The 18,062-nt window shown below is 45.3% G+C and overlaps 1 protein-coding gene across 1 annotated transcript in view; it reads left to right on the top strand.

Annotated features, from left to right (window-relative positions):
• LOC118588150 (cytochrome c oxidase subunit 6A2, mitochondrial) overlaps positions 1–18,062 on the top strand; it is a 29,500-nt gene that overhangs the window by 10,156 nt on the left and 1,282 nt on the right. The gene's annotated exons all lie outside the window — the stretch shown is intronic.

Raw genomic sequence — 18,062 nt, 5'->3', positions numbered from 1 at the left:
ACTTTCAGGTGTGTTTCTCTGGTGCTTAAATCTGTGTTGTTTTCTCCTTTAATGAACCCCATCTCCACATACTGGCTCATCCTGAAATTCTCTTCATTGAAGCCAAGAGTACACACCCTTTTGCGTCCCTCAGGGCAGCTCCTGTGAGGCTGGGGCCGTCTCCAGTGCCAACAGCCTTCCCCAGCTAGGGCTGGCCCTGTCTGAAGGCTCCAGGTGACGCCTCTGCTAGGTCGCACCTTAGGGAACCTTGCAGGAACTGTGTAGGTGTGGGGTCTCACATGGTACCACATGGAGAAAGGAATGCTTTGAACATATTCTGTCACCTTACCCCAGAGTGTTTAGTGAGATACACATCGTCTCTGCACAAACATTGGGAGGCACGGAACAAGCAGCTCCACTGGCCTTCTACCTTTCCTTCTTCTATTGGTCTCCTGGAACACCATTATCCCGTCGGCTGGTTCCTCCCCTTGGAATCTCAACCTCTTCCCTACAGTGGTCCTAAGTTCTCCATCAGACCAAGGCCTTCCCCACACCACTGCCATCACCACATACACTCTGGCATAACCACTCACCCACCCGCCTTCAGGGCCAACTTTTGTCAGACCTGTCTACCACATCATTTTGATTAAAATCCCAGTGGAAACACTCAGTTTTAATGATATTATCAATCTGTCATCGGCTCACACGCTGAAAGACATGAACACCTTAGTTTAGGGCTTTGACCTCTGTTTATTAGTTTGTCAACACCTGGGACCCCTTCCTCTGAAAGAAGGTGCAGTGAAAAGACGGGCCTAGAAGGTTACTGATGAAAACCAAGCCTTCCGCTCGAGTTTCTCAGCACTGGCTAACACGATTTTGAAAAAGTCCTAGGTAATTCCTTTTCGCAGGTAGAGCTGAAGACCACTACTTTAATCCCGAGACAGGTAGATGGGGCCCTGGTGGGAGGGGGGTAAAGCCCTGGTCAGAGGACAGGCACCTTACTTTTTACCCCTGCGTGCAGCTCAAATTGTAACGTTTTCTTACTATCCCTTGCCACAAAACAGGAAGCACTGTCCCTAATGTAACAAATATGCCTCACAACCTGTGTAAGTAATTAGAAGACAAAGAAAACGAACCCACCCCACCCCCAATAAAGGACACGAAGAAAACAGACTGTAATCTAGAGATAAGATAAAGAAATCCTGGACTAAACTAGTGACCGGGCTTATTGAAGCGGAGGGCTGTGGTGGTACAGGAAGAATGAGATGTCACGGTGAAGAAGAGAAGGGGAATAACTCTAACATTAAACAAACATGATTAACGAGCTTGCTTAGGAAGTAAATATTAGGTTGCACCAGAGTAAGAAAACCAAGTAATAATGCCTCCGCTCTGAGACAATGATCCGAACCTGAGTGACTGGGGCCTGCTTTTCTAAACCTGCTGTGTGTTCCCTCTTTTTCTGGAAAAAAAAAAAAAAAAAAAACATAGACAGCCAGTTCTGTTTGCTAAATATAAAATGGCTGCAACTAGAAACCTGCACACTTCAGCTTCTGTAAAACTTGCTTAGCTCTGGGAAAAACCTCCCTTGAGTGGGATAAAAAGATCACCCTGGGATGGCCAGTGGCCACATAGACAAGATTATGGCAATGCCTAATCCTGTATAAGCTATGAAATATTTCTGGTCGGGCTGGACCTCTTTAACAATAGGGAGAGGCTACAGCTGTGTGCTAATTAAAGAGCTGAGTTGTCTCTGAGCACCAAGAATCGTCTCCCCCTTAAAAATGGGTTCCCCAGCAAGATTCCCTCCACATCAGCCCTTTGTGCTGCTGTGCAACCCAGTCTCAGAGAATGAAATGAGAGCACTCCCTGACAGTGTGTTGGGAACTCCCTCTGAATGGCTTTCGGACCCCCCAGAATGGCTGACCTCCACCCTACACTCTTCTGGAGGAAAAGACAAACTCACCTGGGAACCTGCAGGATTAGGTAGGGTGCCAGGGCTGGACCCCAAGTCCCAGTAGAGCCCACCCCACAGAGGTGGAAGAGGATCCTGGCCACATCCTATAGTGTTCTTTAAAGCCAACTGGTTGGGGAAGGGGTTTCTCAGGACAGCCTATCAAGGAAGCCTTAGACCCACCAGGAGGCTTTCTTAGGAAGGCCTTCGGGTCATTGTCCTGTGACACACTTTTCCTAGGGGGATACTGAGAAGGACTGGTATCAGCTCAGGACACCCCAAGACCAAGTTCTCAGCACAAAGATCTATTTGCCACAGAGAGACAAAGGGCAGGAATAAGAGACAAAGACAGGAGTTAGAGGATGAGGGAGAAGCGGAAGGGGTGTTAACATTTAAGCATTACCTGACCTGCCCCTTGGGAACCTTGCCAGTAAGCCGGCAGTACCTTGGCCTGCTCAGGGTCCTGACAAGGTCATCCTACGTAATCTATTTGCATAGGCCCCTTTAAGAGATGGGCCGGGCCCCACCCCACCCACCTCTCTCTCTCTGTCTCTCTCCTTCTCTCCCTCCCTCTCCATCCCTCTCCTCCTCCCTCCCCCCTCCCACCTCCCCTCAAGGCTTCTCTGTTCCCTCTTTCTCTCTCCCCTCTCTCCCTTCCTTCCCCCTATAAAATCTTCTATGTGGGTGCTGTCTGCATGGTCCGTGTCTCTCTCTCACCCGCTGTGGGACCCCTTGGCTCCAACCTGCCAAAGCCACTGCCCACCATTTTAAATGATAACATTTGGTGCCATGCATGAAACTCGGCAGGCCCTCCCCGTGCTCCCTCCTGCCCATCAGTCTGAGGCACACCGGGACCCTGGAACCTTAGCCACACCACTTTTCTAACTTATGGACCGCTTCATCCAACACCAGCATGATTGGTAAGCGCCCCCTTCTCCACCTCTGGTGTTTCTTGAGCACAGTCCTCGCCTTCTGGCTTTTCTCGAAGTCCTGGTACCAGGCAACTGGTCTCACTCAGGCTTTTAGTCCATCGGCCCCTGCTCCCTGGATGATGGTCCACTGAGTAGCCTGTGCCTTCTCAATCGATCCTCACTTAATTTCTGGGATGCTAGAAATTCTAAAGCCATTGGATCTCTTTTTTTGTTTTTTGTGCCTCATTCATGGGGAATAAGCTTACCAGCAATATAAGCCCAACATCTCAATCCAGATGACCCTTACGGGCACGCCATAGCCTGATATTTCACAGGACCTTTACAACTTCCACCAGTGACCCAACAGATGGGAGCACCCTACTTTCAAGCTTTCTCCCCCCCCCCCCAAGAGCTGAGGACCAAACCCAGGGCCTTGCGCTTGCCTAGGCAAGCGCTCTACCACTGAGCTAAATCCCCAGCCCCTCAAGCTTTCTCTTATCTCCACCCAAACCCCCTTACCCAGGAATCTTGAGCTATGCACTCCCATCCTCCCTCTGTTCTGTTCTGCTTGTCTGTCTTGTTGGCTCTCCTCTCCCAGCAGCCTGGGAGACCCATACTTGGGCTCTGGCCTGCTGGACGCCCCCCCTCGTCTCCTGCTCCCCGTTTCAGTGCCTGCTGGCACCTCTTGCTCTTGCTCAAAATGTCTCTGTTCATTCCCTCCTCCCGCCACGCTGCAGCCCTGGGTCCTTCTTTCCTGCCCAGCTGTGCTGCTATTCTGTTTCCCAGTTTCTCCTACAACACCTTCTCCATGCTCTGGTGCACCTGGACTGACAAGCCTGGCCGCCCACAGCGGCTGACCCAATAAGAACAGCGCCACTGCCTCCACCCCCTTGGCCAGGAAGCGTCCTTCATTTTTATGGTTTCTTACATGCTGCTTTATACTGTAAACTCTTTCTTTTGTTTTTGTTTTTGTTTGTTTGTTTGTTGTTTGTTTGTTTGTTTTTTGGGTTTTTTGTTTTTGTTTTTGTTTTTTTTTCCAGACAGGGTTTCTCAGTAGTTATGGAGCCAGTGTTGTTTTAAAAATGGTAAGAGGAGCTGGTTACCATGTGGAAAGGTCATGAGGCACGAGCCACTGGCAAAACCCAGTATTAGAGCTTTATTAGGAGGGAGGGGGCAGGGGGGACAAAAGAACCAGGCCTGGGGGAAAAGCACGTGCAGAGAGAGAAAGAGAGAGATAGTGGGGGCAGGAGAGAACAGAGAAGAGGAAGGAGGAGGAGTCTGCGTTCAGCTTTATAAGGATTCCCATGTACATGCACAGGCATGCTTACAGAGCTACACCATGCGTGCACTGATGGCGTAACCATGCTGCTCTCACGTAATCACCATGCGCGCTGATGACGTAAGACCCCCTTGCTTAGCTGCTGAACTGTGAATGTGTGTGTGGCCATGCAGTCGGAGTGGCGACAGAATCCTAACAGCCTATCCTAGAACTTGCCCTGTAGATCAGACTGGCCTTGAACTCACAGAGATCCATCTGCCTCTGTCTCCCAAGGGCTGGGATTAAAGGAATGTGCCACCACACCAGGTATACTGTAAACTCTTATTTTTTTAGGATCTTTAAGTTGGTCAGCTGACACCATTTCCTGGGAGAATTTTTTTTTTTTTTTTAATGTGGAGCTGAGGATCGAACCCAGGGCCTTGCACTTGCTCTACCACTGAGCTAAATCACCAACCCCTTGTTCGTCTTTCTATTGAAATGTATGTGTGAATAATGTGGCCACAGTATTTTTTTTCTTCTTCTTTAATTGGTCTTGAATGCCTGAGTTTTGTGTGTTTGTTTTTGACTGGTTTTTAAATGCCTGAGATTATGTGTTCCGTGTGTCTTGCTAACAGCTCACCTATGCTGGCTAGCTGCTTGGGCTCAGATTTTGTGATGACAGAGAAAGTTATTTGTGCTGTCTTACCTTAGTATAAAAAAACAGCTAAGAAATTGGGTATGGTTTAAAAGTCTGTAAAACTTGTACCTCCAGATTAAAACTGCTCTGGACAATACCACATGATCTGCTATGCTGAGGGTGACTGATGGTTATGATAAACAGCGCTGGTAGTGGTGCTGGTTACCAACAGAAAAGTCACGGCCATGGCCATGACTACCAGAGTTACAAAGAGCTTTATTAGAAAGAAGTAGGGGATAGGAGGGAGGAGAGCCAGGTCTGGAAAGAAAGAAAGATGGCAGGAGCAGAGGGGGAACAGAGAGAGAGAGCACACAGAGAGAGGGTAGGCTTTTTAAGGCAGGTACGCAGTCACCTGTGCCCACTGATGATGTAAGACGAGAGACCACAATCTGCGCATGTGCAGGAGTGAGGGCAGCATTCTAACATTCCAGACGTTTTGCTTATCATAAAAAAAAGCGAGTGAATAGGAATAGGGGCGTCGTTTCTCCCAGAAAACTGCTTCCAGCTGATTTGCTGGGCATCGGCTGGCTCTTAGGGGAATAGCTTCTGAAGTCCTGGGATGATGGTCTGTCTGTTGTCTGTTTCCCTGGAGTTGTCTATTCTTTATGGCTGGGATTCTGGCTGCTTTTGTATCTGACAGGATGCTGATGAGACAGGAAAGGCCTGAAGTAGATCTGGCCTGTCCAGATGGATTTTAAGCTGGTTTCTGGAGCTTGGGGAAAATTTTGAACATGGTAAGAAGCAGCCATGAGAAAATTAGTGACCATATGTGGTATTTAGTACTCTGCTTATGCTGGTTAGTGTTAATGAGAGAGACAGAGAGATTGGAACATGTTTTTAAGCTTTATCAAGAGACAGATTATTTAGGGCACTTGTTTCCTTTACTACTTTAGCATCCAGGAGACACAGATGATCGATTGTTGAGAGCATTTAACAGTAATAGATGGTTATATTAAAGTCTGTTTTTGCAGAGCCCAGACACTTTTAGCTGTTACAGTTTCTTACTTGATGATCCCTGGACTCCAGTTCTGTGGTGGTCCAAAGCAGCCATTAACTGAGCAGTCAATTAGAAGGGGAACTGGGAAGAAAAAAGCTTGTGGTTCATGAGAACTTACTTCTTTGGAATTAGGGACAAGGCAGAGATCAGGGCCCAGTCTGTGTGCACGTGAGAAACACAGGTGGGTAGGTCTGGAGTGAGGCACATGGAGGGAGCAATGAAATGAAAGCTCCTACCTTAGTTAGAAAATCTTTCTCATTAAGTAACCCTGAAAGTACAATTAAATTGGTGAGGTGGGTAAGGTTGTTCTCCCTACCCCAACAATAGGGAAACAAGGAGAGGTGAGACCCCAAAACTCTCAAGACTGGGTTAATGGCTCCAGTTCCAGAAGGAAAGAAACAGATCACTTCCATGCTACGTTCTGGGTTCTTGTGAATGAGCCTGTGGCCAAGCCTAGGTCTGCTGGAGGTCTTAGCTTGATGTTCTCATGCCATCTTGGTGCCTGGGCACAGTCAGCTGACTGGTTGTCTTTCTAGGCAGCACTTTGAACAAGGCTCAATGGATGGCCTGGCCTACCAGGGCACACACTAGCCTGCATGGCCTTTTTTCCTCACTTAAAACAGGGACCCAATGGCTTTTGGGAGCCAGTGTGTGCCAGCACTTGGCAATTCCGTTCTTGGGCTTTTTTCAACTCTTCCCAGTACACCTTAAATGCCACAGCTGAAACTTCCGCCTGTGGGGTCAGGAGCCTTGCTCTCTAGGTGCTTAAGTTTTAGTCCTATGTTGGCGGCGGGGGTGGGGGTGTGTGTGTGTCTGGGGAATAAGAGACATTTTTTTTTAGACCCACTTGTCTGTGCTCCTCACAGCAGCTTGAGAACGAGTGGGAGGAGTTAAGGTGAGTTAGGCCGCAGAAGCGGCCTGCCCAACACTGGAGAGCCCGCCCAATACCGGAAAGCAGAAGCCAGATAGATAGAAGTGGTTGCACATGGCAGGGGGCCGTAGGGGGACAAGGTAACTCTTTTCATTTGCCATTCGCTGGCATTTGCCGTGAAGCCATTATGTGGCCAAATTTACTGGTATCCGCCCCTATGTCCCATGGCTGAAGCCGAGAGAGAAAAATAAAAAATTAAAATAACAAACCGGGATCAGACTCCAGTCACAGGCGTCCCTGAGGTGGGAGAAGGATCTGTGAATCAGCACAAGTTACCCCAATTGTCGTCACAATAAGGCTAAGGGTTGGGGCATACATAGCATGTGGACCTCCCGGGGTCCGACAGCATTGACCCCTTCCTTCATCAAGGGAGAGAATGAGTCATTGCCAGCACAGCCCAAGGAACCCCACCAGGGGTCCAGTGCAAGTAATATAGCTCAGGCTGCAGCCTTAGGGAAACGGGACTCACCAATCACGTGTGCAGTGGAGGGAGGCATGGCAGTGACGGGTGTGGTGTGCTGGTCCAGTGGCTGGGAAACTGAAAAAAGCGGATCTGGCAGTTGCCAGGCAGTCGCAGGTCTTGGGTTAGGTTTCTGATAATGTTCAGCCCTGGATGCCGAGTGTGCAGAATTTCCTATCTGAGTTCATGGCACCAAATGATGGTTATGATAAACGGCATTGGTGGTGGTGCTGGTTACTGGCAGGGAAGTCACAGGCCATGGTTTTGTCTTCTACAGATTAAAGATTATGCTTCATATCTTCGGACTACAGCTAAATACCAGAGAGTGAGATATTCTTATTTGATGACAGCTAAACAGTCTGATAATGGGTCTCTCCTTATCTAAGATCTATTCAGGCAAACAAAGACCAACTTAAGAATATATGCCCATCCTTCTTACTTTTACTAACACTGGTAAGCTGTAATTAATGGTCCAGACGACTTACGTATGCCCTCAGAGTTGTCTAATTTAGGTATGCCTAACAGATTTTGTTCCCCCAGTCCTCAAACACCTTTAGAGATCAGAGAATATGGCATTTAATATAGAAGCCTTTTATGATAGAGAGACATGATAGCTCCTGGCAGCATCCTGTATCTTCTCCAGGAAGATGGATGGATGCAGAAGAACCTCCACCTAGAGGCTTGCTTTGGGTGTGGCAGGGCCAGCCATGCAGCAAAGAGCTGCTTTGCACTCTGGACTGCTGCTGAGATCTTGTCCAGACTGTGAATAAGAGGAGCAACAGGGGATCAGTTGTCCTGCTCTTCCAAGACAGGTGGGCCGATCTCCCCAAATTTCTGCTCCACAAAACATCTGTGAGATCTTCTGGGCTTGGCAGCTGGACAAGTGCTGCTTCTGGGACTTCTGTCCCCTAACAACTATGAGACTTGGGATTGCATTTCCAGGTAGCTGGAAAGTTGTCTCACTCCTGCTCATTTACTTGTCCTTCTTAGGTCTGGTGTGATGGTGTTTGATGACCAGGGCATTAATAGACTTGCCAGTTTTACAGCTCTCTCCCAACCCTTGGTAGCTCATTAGTAAGCTTCCCATTAAAAGTACAGACAGGTGCACCTTATTCACAGACTTCATGGTACAGGATTAACTGGTTTCAGATGTAACTTTGGAGGTTCAAAGTTTTTTAACACTGATAAATGCAGTTCTGATAAACTGATAGAGCGCTGACTACAAACAGTTTTCAGGAGTCCTTAAGTTTCTAGCCTTTTGCTGTGACACTAAGATATAAATCTGTTCCAGTTGTTTTCGTAGACACCTGCAGGTTCCTGCACAGGTTCACTCGTCCTGCCAGACTTGTGCCTAGGCCAACCCACAGAGGGTCCTCCAGATACACAGCCCCTCTATCAGCTCCGAGAACGCCAATGAGATGAATACTGGCAGGGTAACTTCACCCACATGCCCACTTATAAAAACTCCATTACCTCCTAACTTGTTGACACTTTTACAGGATGGATAGAGGCATCCCCCATCTCCAGAGAAACAGCAGATGTGATGGCTCAGGCACTCCTGAAGAACACATCATCCTCATTTTGGTGTGCCACCTCCCCAAGCTCCTGGGACTTCACTGCTGGCACCCACCCAACAACTGGAACCTGGTTTTCCAAGATGTCCTAATGAAGGACATATCTGCTCTCATGTCTCACTCACTCACCCTTGCCTCTTCTGTACAACCAGGGCACTTCTCCACTCCATTCTTTCTGGCAGTTATCACTCTCCCCGTGGCATCCCTGCACATGGGGCCAATGATAACAATATACTTTCTTTCTCCTAGCAACCTGCCCTCTCAGCTCCCTCAAGGAAAGGATTCCCAAGGTCTCCAGGATGGCAGCTAACTGAATGCTTCTTCACTCACACCTCCCCGCTGTGTGTGACCTCAACTCCCAACTTCCCCCTCCCCACTTCATCCCAAGTCAGCAGGAAGCAGTCTCAAGAACTTGGCACCCCTCATCCCCCCCTCACTTGCTACCCATAACTCACCTTTTTATAATACACCAAAGAGAAGAATGTTTGCATTTAAGCATGACCTGGGGCCATTCCCATTCAAACCACCACAACACCAAAGTCCAAGAGCGACTCTTGGCAGTCTTCACTGCTTACTCTGGGGTGGGGGCTGGGGTAGTAAAACTATTCAGTTTCAGGGACTTTTTTTTTTTGAGAAAGGGTTTCTCTGTGTATCCCTGGCTGTCCTGGAACTCCCTCTGTAGACCAGGCTGGCCTTGAACTCGCAGAGACCTGCCGGCCTCTGCCTCCTGGGATTCTGAGATTAAAAGGATGTGCCACCACTGGCTGGCTCAGTTTCAGGGACTTCTTAAAGCTATTTTTAATTGTTTACTTCCTGTTTCAAAGAGCTTCCCTGCAGTATTACACCTCCCCTTAGAACAGTGGTTCTCAACCTATGAGTATCGACCCCTGTATACTTTCATAGGGGTAATCTGAGGCCATTGGAAAGCACAGATATTTGCATCACAGCTCATAACAGTAGCAAAATTACAGTTATGAAGTGGCAATGAAAATAATGTTATGGTTGCAGGGGTCACCACAACATGAGGAACTGCATTAAAGGGTCGCAGCGTTAGGAAGGTTGAGAAGCACTGCCCTAGAACATCTTGTTGTTTCACCTGTCTTATAAATTCTTGTTTCCCTCCAGAATGGAAGATTTTAATTCCAGGAGAAACTGTTACACAATTGTCAGGAGCCTTCCAAACCCAGTCCCTTTTCCTTTCTGAGAAACTCCATAAATTCTTCCCAGAACAAGATGGTTCTGGTCCATAGGGTTGTTGATCCCATGTGTACCACAGTAGAGTTTATCTGAGCTGTGGCACCAGGCAGGGATTCCATGCTTTGCCAAAGACTAGAGATGTGAACTGTGCTAGGCCCTTAATGTAAGCTTATACTGGGCTCTTTCTGCTGGATATTTTTTGCCTCCCTGAAACCCCTTTGCTCCATGTATGCTGCCTTTGTTTCTGCCACATCAAGCCTGGATACCCTTGCTGTTTCTGCAACAGCATGATACCATCACTTTCTGAGTTTCTTTAGATATCTGGCTTTTATGGTTTTATGTTTAATGTTCTCCTGTCACGGGTACTTATGAGTTTAAAAGGAGGGCAAAGGGGATGTTTAAAGGGAAACTATTTGAGTTTTTCAGGTTGACTGCTCCTGTCTGCAGGCACACAAAATTGATTATGTTTATAGGCTTTCAAGTAGTTGGTCACCCCAAAGCCCGCTACGGAATGTCTAAACACTGATAGAAAAAGATACCTCTGTCAGTTTGATCCTGTTTGAACATGACTGCAAACAGCCATGCACCTACAATCTTATTAATGTACAGATATCAGAGGGTGACCCTTTAAATCAAATGTTCTATTTCTTATAGTTTACTCAAAGAAAAATGTTGTCTGTCTCTTGTGAGTCCCCATCAGACCCAGCAGATAAGACACACTTGGACAGCTCTACACAGAATAAAAGGAAGACAGATGATTTGGATCCATATAAATGTCACTGGACTCAACAATGAGTTTGCTATTGAATAAAAATCATTGGGTTCAGTTTATTTAAAAAATGCCTTTGGGGCATAGATAATGTTAGTAAATTGCCATATGCTGTTTAAGGTTGATGAAAAGCTGCTCTGGAAACAGGATCTGACCTGCCCACTTTATACCTGAACTGTTTTGTCTCAGAGAGCTTCCTCACAGGTGATATTAATGATTAATGTGTTATATTGCCCTGTGTATGTAATTTGGATTCAATTTTCTTTTCTTTTCTTTTTTTTTTTTTTGAGCTGAGGTCATTTGCTAGGCGAGCACTCTACCACTGAGCTAAATCCCCCAACCCTTCTTTTATTAAGAGAATGTTACATAGTATCTTTAAGGCAAACAGCTGACATCTTCTATCTACAGATGTGCCTGCCTAAAATGTTCACAGCTGGGCTCGTGTGGTAGTTAGAAAATGACCCCCAAAGGGAATGGCACTGTTAGGAGGTGTGGCTTTGTTGGAGTAGGTGTGTCACTGTGAGGAGGGCTTTGCAGTCTAATATATATGCTCAAGCCACGCCCAGTGTTTCTGACCACTTTCTGTTGCCTGCGAGGCAAGACGTAGAACTCTCAGCTCCTTCTCCAGCACCATGTCTGCCTGCTGCTGCCACGCCTCCCACCATGAAGATAATGGACTGAACCTCTGAACTGTAAGCAAGCCCCAATTCAATGTTTTCTTTTATAAGCATTGCCATGGTCACAGTGTCTCTTCACAGCAATAAAAACCTAAATAAGACAGCTTATTAAATATTATATTCCTCCACAGAAGAACAAGATGGACAGGGTTATTGACCTTCCACCTGTGTGTCCAGTTGCTCTTCCCAGCCAATTATATGAATTAGGATCTAATTGCATACAATCTCAGGTATTTGGGGACAAATTAGGGTATAGCATCTAGGAGAGACCAAGAAAGGGGGGTTCCATCTGTGCAGCTATGGGGGAGCTGGCATCCATACTGGATGAAGAAAGACTCCAGTGGAAATAGATATTGCTTAACCCACCCTCTTAGGAAAATTTCTCACAACATATGGTAAATTTATTTGTTAATTATATATCATGGTATTAAAAAAAACTTTTTTTTTTAAAAAAGGACACATATAAAAATTAAGAAGGTTGGATGTTTCCAGAACTCAGAGAGAAAATAAGAGGTAATACTTCACATGACTTCTAATGAGGAAAAAAATAACATATATGGCTTGTTATCTAAAGATACGGTTACAGGGTAGACATGTGTGATGGCTATTCTTGGCTGTCAACTTGACTACATCTGGAATTAACTAAAACCCAAGTAGCTAAGTACACCAGAGAGGGCTTTTCTTAATTAAATTTTAAATTAAATTTGGGAAGACCCACCCTAAATCCAGATCATCTGACGTGGGAAGAGCCACCTCTGATCTGAGCCACACCTCCTAGTGGCAGCCCATAGAAAGGACATGGAAGAAAGAAGTTTTTCTTCTTTGCCTGCTCACCCTCGCTGTCCCTGGCAAGTCCGTTCCTTCACTGGCATTAGAGCTGACTTCTTTAGGATGCCAGAGTACACTGAAGACCAGCTGAGACATCCAGCTGTGTGGACTGAACAGCTGCTGGGTTCTTGGACCTTCCATCTAGAGACTGTCATTAATGGAATGGCTGTAACCTGTAAACCAATGTATTTTTTTTTTTCATTCTATCAGTTGTTTCTCTGGAGAACCTAATACAATCTGTAAAGATTTTTAGCTGTGAGTACGTTTTCCTGATAGTTCTATTTATAAAAAAATGTTCCTCATTCAAAATATATCTCTAGACCACAGGGAAAAAATTAAAAGGATATAAAATTGCAAGTGGAAAAAGTTTACTTAAGTTACAACACACAAAAAGTTAAAATGTTTCAAAAGATATAACTATAAGGTTATATCTTTAATAAAAATAATTAAAATATTTTAGATAAAAGTGAATCACATATAGATACAATATATAAGCTTCGTCCTAAAAGTAAAAATATAGCAATGGACAAAACCATGAAAATGTAAAGCCAAGTCCTAAAAGGTCTGAACATATAAGTAATTATGTAAGTAATATAAAGTTTATGAGAAATGGGACTTGATGATGTGTTTCCTGATTAGAGTTTATTAATGTTCCTAAGATTATAACAATCTATTCATGATAGCAAAAATATGCTTAAAGCGTATGTCTAATCTCATGTCTTTATTTAACTTTGTTAAACTTTACCATTTGGGAAAACTGAGGCACAAAAATAGCTGTGGTAATGATTCCTTGCACACAACTTCATTCTTATAAACATCGACTTATGAGAACCAGTCTGACCCTCGTTACTAAATTATTTCCTTTATGATGAAAATGGGTGTGCTTGATATAAAAGATAACTAATGTCAGATGTTGATATTCTAGGAAATCTTACTTTAGAAATGAGGATTCCAAAATAAAAGAAAATTCCAGTTTGGGCGAAAAAATGGCTAAAGCCACCTTTTAGATTTTGAATATAATGAAAATGGAAATCACTTTAAGAGTTTCTGAAATGGTTTTATTATATAAATTAATAACACAAAATGTATAGAATTAAAGAAAACCACATTCTTAATGCATAATCTAGTAAAGTGTTTTAGATTTTTATAGAGGTACACTATAAAATAATTATCAAAATGAGGTTCCAAGTTTCTCTGTGGCTTATATTAATGGTTTGAAGTTTATTTTGGTACTAAAAAGAGCTTCAATTAAAAATTTATTATTATTATTATTATTATTATTATTATTATTTATTTATTTATTTTTTTTTTTGCCAGAGCTGAGGACCGAACCCAGGGCCTTGCACTTGCTAGGCAAGTGCTCTACCACTGAGCTAAATCCCCAAATCCAATTTATTATTTTTTAAGGCTCAAAATCTCAACAAAGATAAATTATCCAAATTAATAAAATCTTCATCTTGGAGTTTTTAGTTTATTATTAATTTTTAGAACAAAAGTAATTAAAATATGAATTAATGATCCATCACTTCATAAGTGATTAAGTGTTTTTACTATGCCTGAAATATCTTTGTAGCCATTCAAATACAAATGTAATTTATTTACAGAGATAAGACTGGAGGCAGAGGCCAGTTGAGGTCTCCCATTATCCAGTCTTCCATCTGTGCTGCAAAAATGTCAGAGGAAAAGCTTAAAAACAGGAAAACAGAGCAAGTTTGAAACTAAGCTTGAAGTTTGCTCATCTGAAATAATACTTAAAATCAAGAGTACTTTAGCAATAAGAAATTATAGAAATCAGACCTGGTTATGGAGAATTGAGTAATTGAATAAAATGGGTTAAATTTACACTGTGTGCACTCTGTGAGAGTAATTGGTTGGTGTATTTGCACAGCAGGGTATCCCCAGGCTCAAGTGGTACACTTTCCTCTGGATAGGACACAGATTCATTCCATCAGAGTAAGTTGCATGCGAGCCTCAATACAAGATAGGGATGCACAGGGAGATAAAACTTGCCAGAGCCTTCTGCTTCCTGGCAGTGGCCACGCAGCCTGAACTAGAGAAATCTCCTGTCTGTAGGAAAGAGGAATTGCTCCTCGTGTCTCACATGATGGTGGTGGTGGGGTGATGGTGGTGGTGGTGGTGGTGGATTCGCTTGCCCAGTGGAGGGTCTTGGAGTCTGGATCCACATTCCAACTATCTCAAGCAATGGAGAACCAAATAGTAACTTGTTTCCTCAATTGACACATTATGATGCTGTAAACAGGGGGACCTTGTACATAAGCCTACTGCCCAGTTGGTATGGAGCCTGCAGGCTAGTTCAATTGGCACATCCTTTAACTTGGCATTCAGTTTCCTTCTTAACAAAGGTAATTCCGGGGCTGAGAGGTCAATACCTGATTTTATGAGGAGTCCCCAACACAGTTTCAAATAAATACAATGCAGATGCTCTGCCGTAGCACCAGCCAGCACAACGGGCTGAACTCTGGACAATCATCTAAATACTGTAGGGGATGTCTTCCTGTGGATCCACCATGCCTGGGTAAAGACAGCAACCCCAACTGAGGAAGAGGAGCCCTGAACTGCAAAAGCCTACTCAGACCAGCCCCCCAGGTCACCGTCCAGTGACAAAGGCAGGCTCATCAGCTCTCCTCCCCCTCAACCAGAAGCTGGTTGGCCAGCACATGGCAGAACTTTGAAGAACTCCACAGCCCAGCTGCTGAGGCAAAGCCAGAAGCTGATGGGTCTGTGCATGGCAGAGTCTTGAGGAATTCAACAGGAGCATTTGGAGGCCGTGATCACAGTGCCTTTTGCTCCGCTTGGACTCAAGTTACTGTTGACCTTAATGGTTCCTATAGGCCTAGCCACCATGCCTCCAAGGTGTGAAGCCAAGCATGAAGGATTATGTTAGGCCTGCCGGACCTGTGAATGACAGATATTCTAGGAAAATTATCTACCTTCATTAATGTTTTATGCCTGGCTAGACATCCCGCCTGTCCTTGTAGATCAATGTTCTCTAAAAATAGAGTGGGACAGGTCCCTCCTGCACCACGTCACCCTTCCTTCTGAGTCTGATTTCCCCAGTGGCATGGTGACTTTGGCAGGAACTCACAAGACCTCTGCTAACATGTGGTGTCCCAGGGAACAGGCATAGGAAGATTGATGGGAGCCGTCACTCCACACACCTTGCCACTACCACTTGGCAAATAACAAATGGCTGGGATGTGCATGGCGGGGCTTAGCAATTGGTGAACTAGACTTCCAGGAATGGGTCTGTAATGAACGGCTCAGAGACAGTGGTGGGTGCAGCACCTACAGTCTCCACACAGGGGCAGTTAAGATAAAACACAGTTGGATGTGGAAGCAAGCACCTCGAAAAACACCTCCAAGGAGGACTTAAGGTCCAGGCCAGATGGGTACTCAATGAGCACTTGTCTCAAAAAACCAAATGAGAAAAAGAAATAAAAGGTGGGCTGGGAGTGTGAGTTTGCCGAGTAGGCCCAGCCTCTAGGTTCAGCGTAGCACAAAAATCAACAACCTAGCCCACAAGGAAAACGTTTCAGGTACTTGGGCAAGCACACCACACGATGGCGGCAGAGGACAGTAACAACCTTTGCAGCACTCACCAAGTTACAGCAAGTAAAGCTCTTGGTGTTTCCAGGCCTATGTGGCAGGGATGGGAATTCTCAGCAAACCTCTGAGAGGGTGCTTAGGAGGAAAGGGGGACCTAGACTCTTTGTAAGTAAAAATGTTCCTCTTTCTGTTTTCTTTGGTCGCCATAGTGGTACACAATAGGGAGGCGGTTGGAGGGAACTGCATATACAGGGAGGTGACAGGTAAGTATGAAGTCCCATCTCCACAGCAGGCCTAAACTCCAACAGGACAAAAGTGACTCTCGAGAGAAGTTATTACAGTGTAGTAAGGAGTCACCTAGGAAGACAAACTGAAGGAGGAACCTTGGTAGGTGAAAACTATTCAGTTTCTGTTACAGTTAATTATTTATGTGTGGGAGAGGGGAGCTTGAAGATGTGCAGGAGTCTTGCCATCTCGTGGATCTTTGGGACAAACTCAGGTTTGACAGCAAGCACCCTTACCTGCTGAGCCATCTCACCAGCCCAAGTGTAAAGTAAGGAAGAGATACGGGTGTAGAGGCCTTTCTGGAAAATGTACCTTACTCACTTCCATAAATTGAGTTCAGATTAGACACATCAAACTTTGCTCCAAGCTGGAGGCATCCTGTTAAGACTGCAAGTCTGAGCACAGACAGTGTGATTCAGACCTGTGACCTCAGCACTTAGGAAACTAGTTCAGGAAGATCATGAGTTTGATTCCAGCCTAGCCTTACAGAGTGAGCACCTTCTCAGAAAGAATAAGAAGTTCAACTGTGATATTTTGTTTGTGCTCTAACAAATAAAGCTTGCCTGGAGATCAGAGTGCGGAGCTAGTCACTAGAGGCCAGGCAGTGGTGGCACACACCTTTGATCCCAGTACTTGGGAGGCACGTGCCTTTAATTGCAGCACTTGGGAGGAGGGAACAGGAAGTGATATGGCTGGGCAGAGAGAGGAATGTAAGGTGGGAGGAGACAGGAGCTCAGCCCCTTTCAGGCTGAGGAGCTGGTGGGGTGAGAGGTGGCTGTAGCTTGCTTCCTCATCTCTCTGATCTTTCAGCATTTACCCTGATATCGTGCTCTGGGTTTTTATTATTAAGACCAGTTAGAATTTGTGCTACATCCAGTGGCCGAGGTTATAACTCTGTCTACCGTGCTAGAAGATGCCGTTTTCTCGCAGCCATTCTCCACCTCTAGCTCTTTCCATCTTTCCTCTCTCTCTGCCTTAGCTGCATCAGTGGGCAAAGGTGCTCGCTACACAAGTCTGGTGTCCGTGCTCCCAGAATCCACCTGAAGGTAGGCGAGAACAAAGCTGCCCGGCCCCGGAATTCCACACAGTGCTATCATGTATGTGCACACACTCTGATGATACAAAATAAAATAGAGCAAAGACAAGGACTGAACTCAGCGGAAGTGAAGTAGATCAGCATGGCTCAGGACCCCAAGACCAAGTTCTCAGCACAAAGGTTTACTTGCCCCAGAGGGACAAAGGGCAGGAATAAGAGACAAAGACAAGAGACCGAGGAGGGAGGGAACAAGGGACGGGGGAAGGGTATTTGTCCCTCAAGGTGGGAGACAGAGGACCGCCTCTGGATGGAGAGGAGACAGACATGGCCCATTGGAAAATGGCAGTTTATAAAGGTAAAGTGGGAGACCCCATGGTAGGATGAGGTGTTTAACTTTAATTGGGCATGTTAATTAGGTGAGCCAAATAGGGCTTTTGATTGCTGGGCTTCTATAGTTTGATAACTGGACCTTGGTAGTCAGCCGCAGGAGGAGGATGTAGCCAAATAAGGGAATAGAGCATGGTGACTAGCTTTAGGAATGTAATCCAACAGTTTTTAACTAGGCAGAAGGAATCAGGGAGAAAGGGTAAGGCCTACCGGAGCCCTGTTTGTCAGGCCTGGGCTGGCTAGAGTCCTGTCAGGAAGAGCATTTAATTAGCATGCACACAGCCCTGGGATGCAATTCCCCACACTGATAAATATTTTTTTAGATGGGCACTTCATTAATTTTATGCATATTCTATGCCTACTCTGTGCTAGCTATTGAGATCAGAATATTAAGTAAAATCATTCCCCACCACTATGAAAAGTAGTAGTATTTTTTAATTTTTTTATTTAGAGTCTAGTGTAGTCCAGGCTAGCTTTGACCTTGGTCTGTATAGTCTAGGATGGCCTTGAACTCCTGATCCTCCTGCCTCCATATCTCAAGTGCTGGCATTAAAGATT

The sequence above is a fragment of the Onychomys torridus genome, chromosome 1 (assembly GCF_903995425.1).
Source record: "Onychomys torridus chromosome 1, mOncTor1.1, whole genome shotgun sequence".
In the NCBI taxonomy this organism is placed as follows: Eukaryota; Metazoa; Chordata; class Mammalia; order Rodentia; family Cricetidae; genus Onychomys; species Onychomys torridus.
This window is presented reverse-complemented; position numbering and strand designations above follow the sequence as displayed.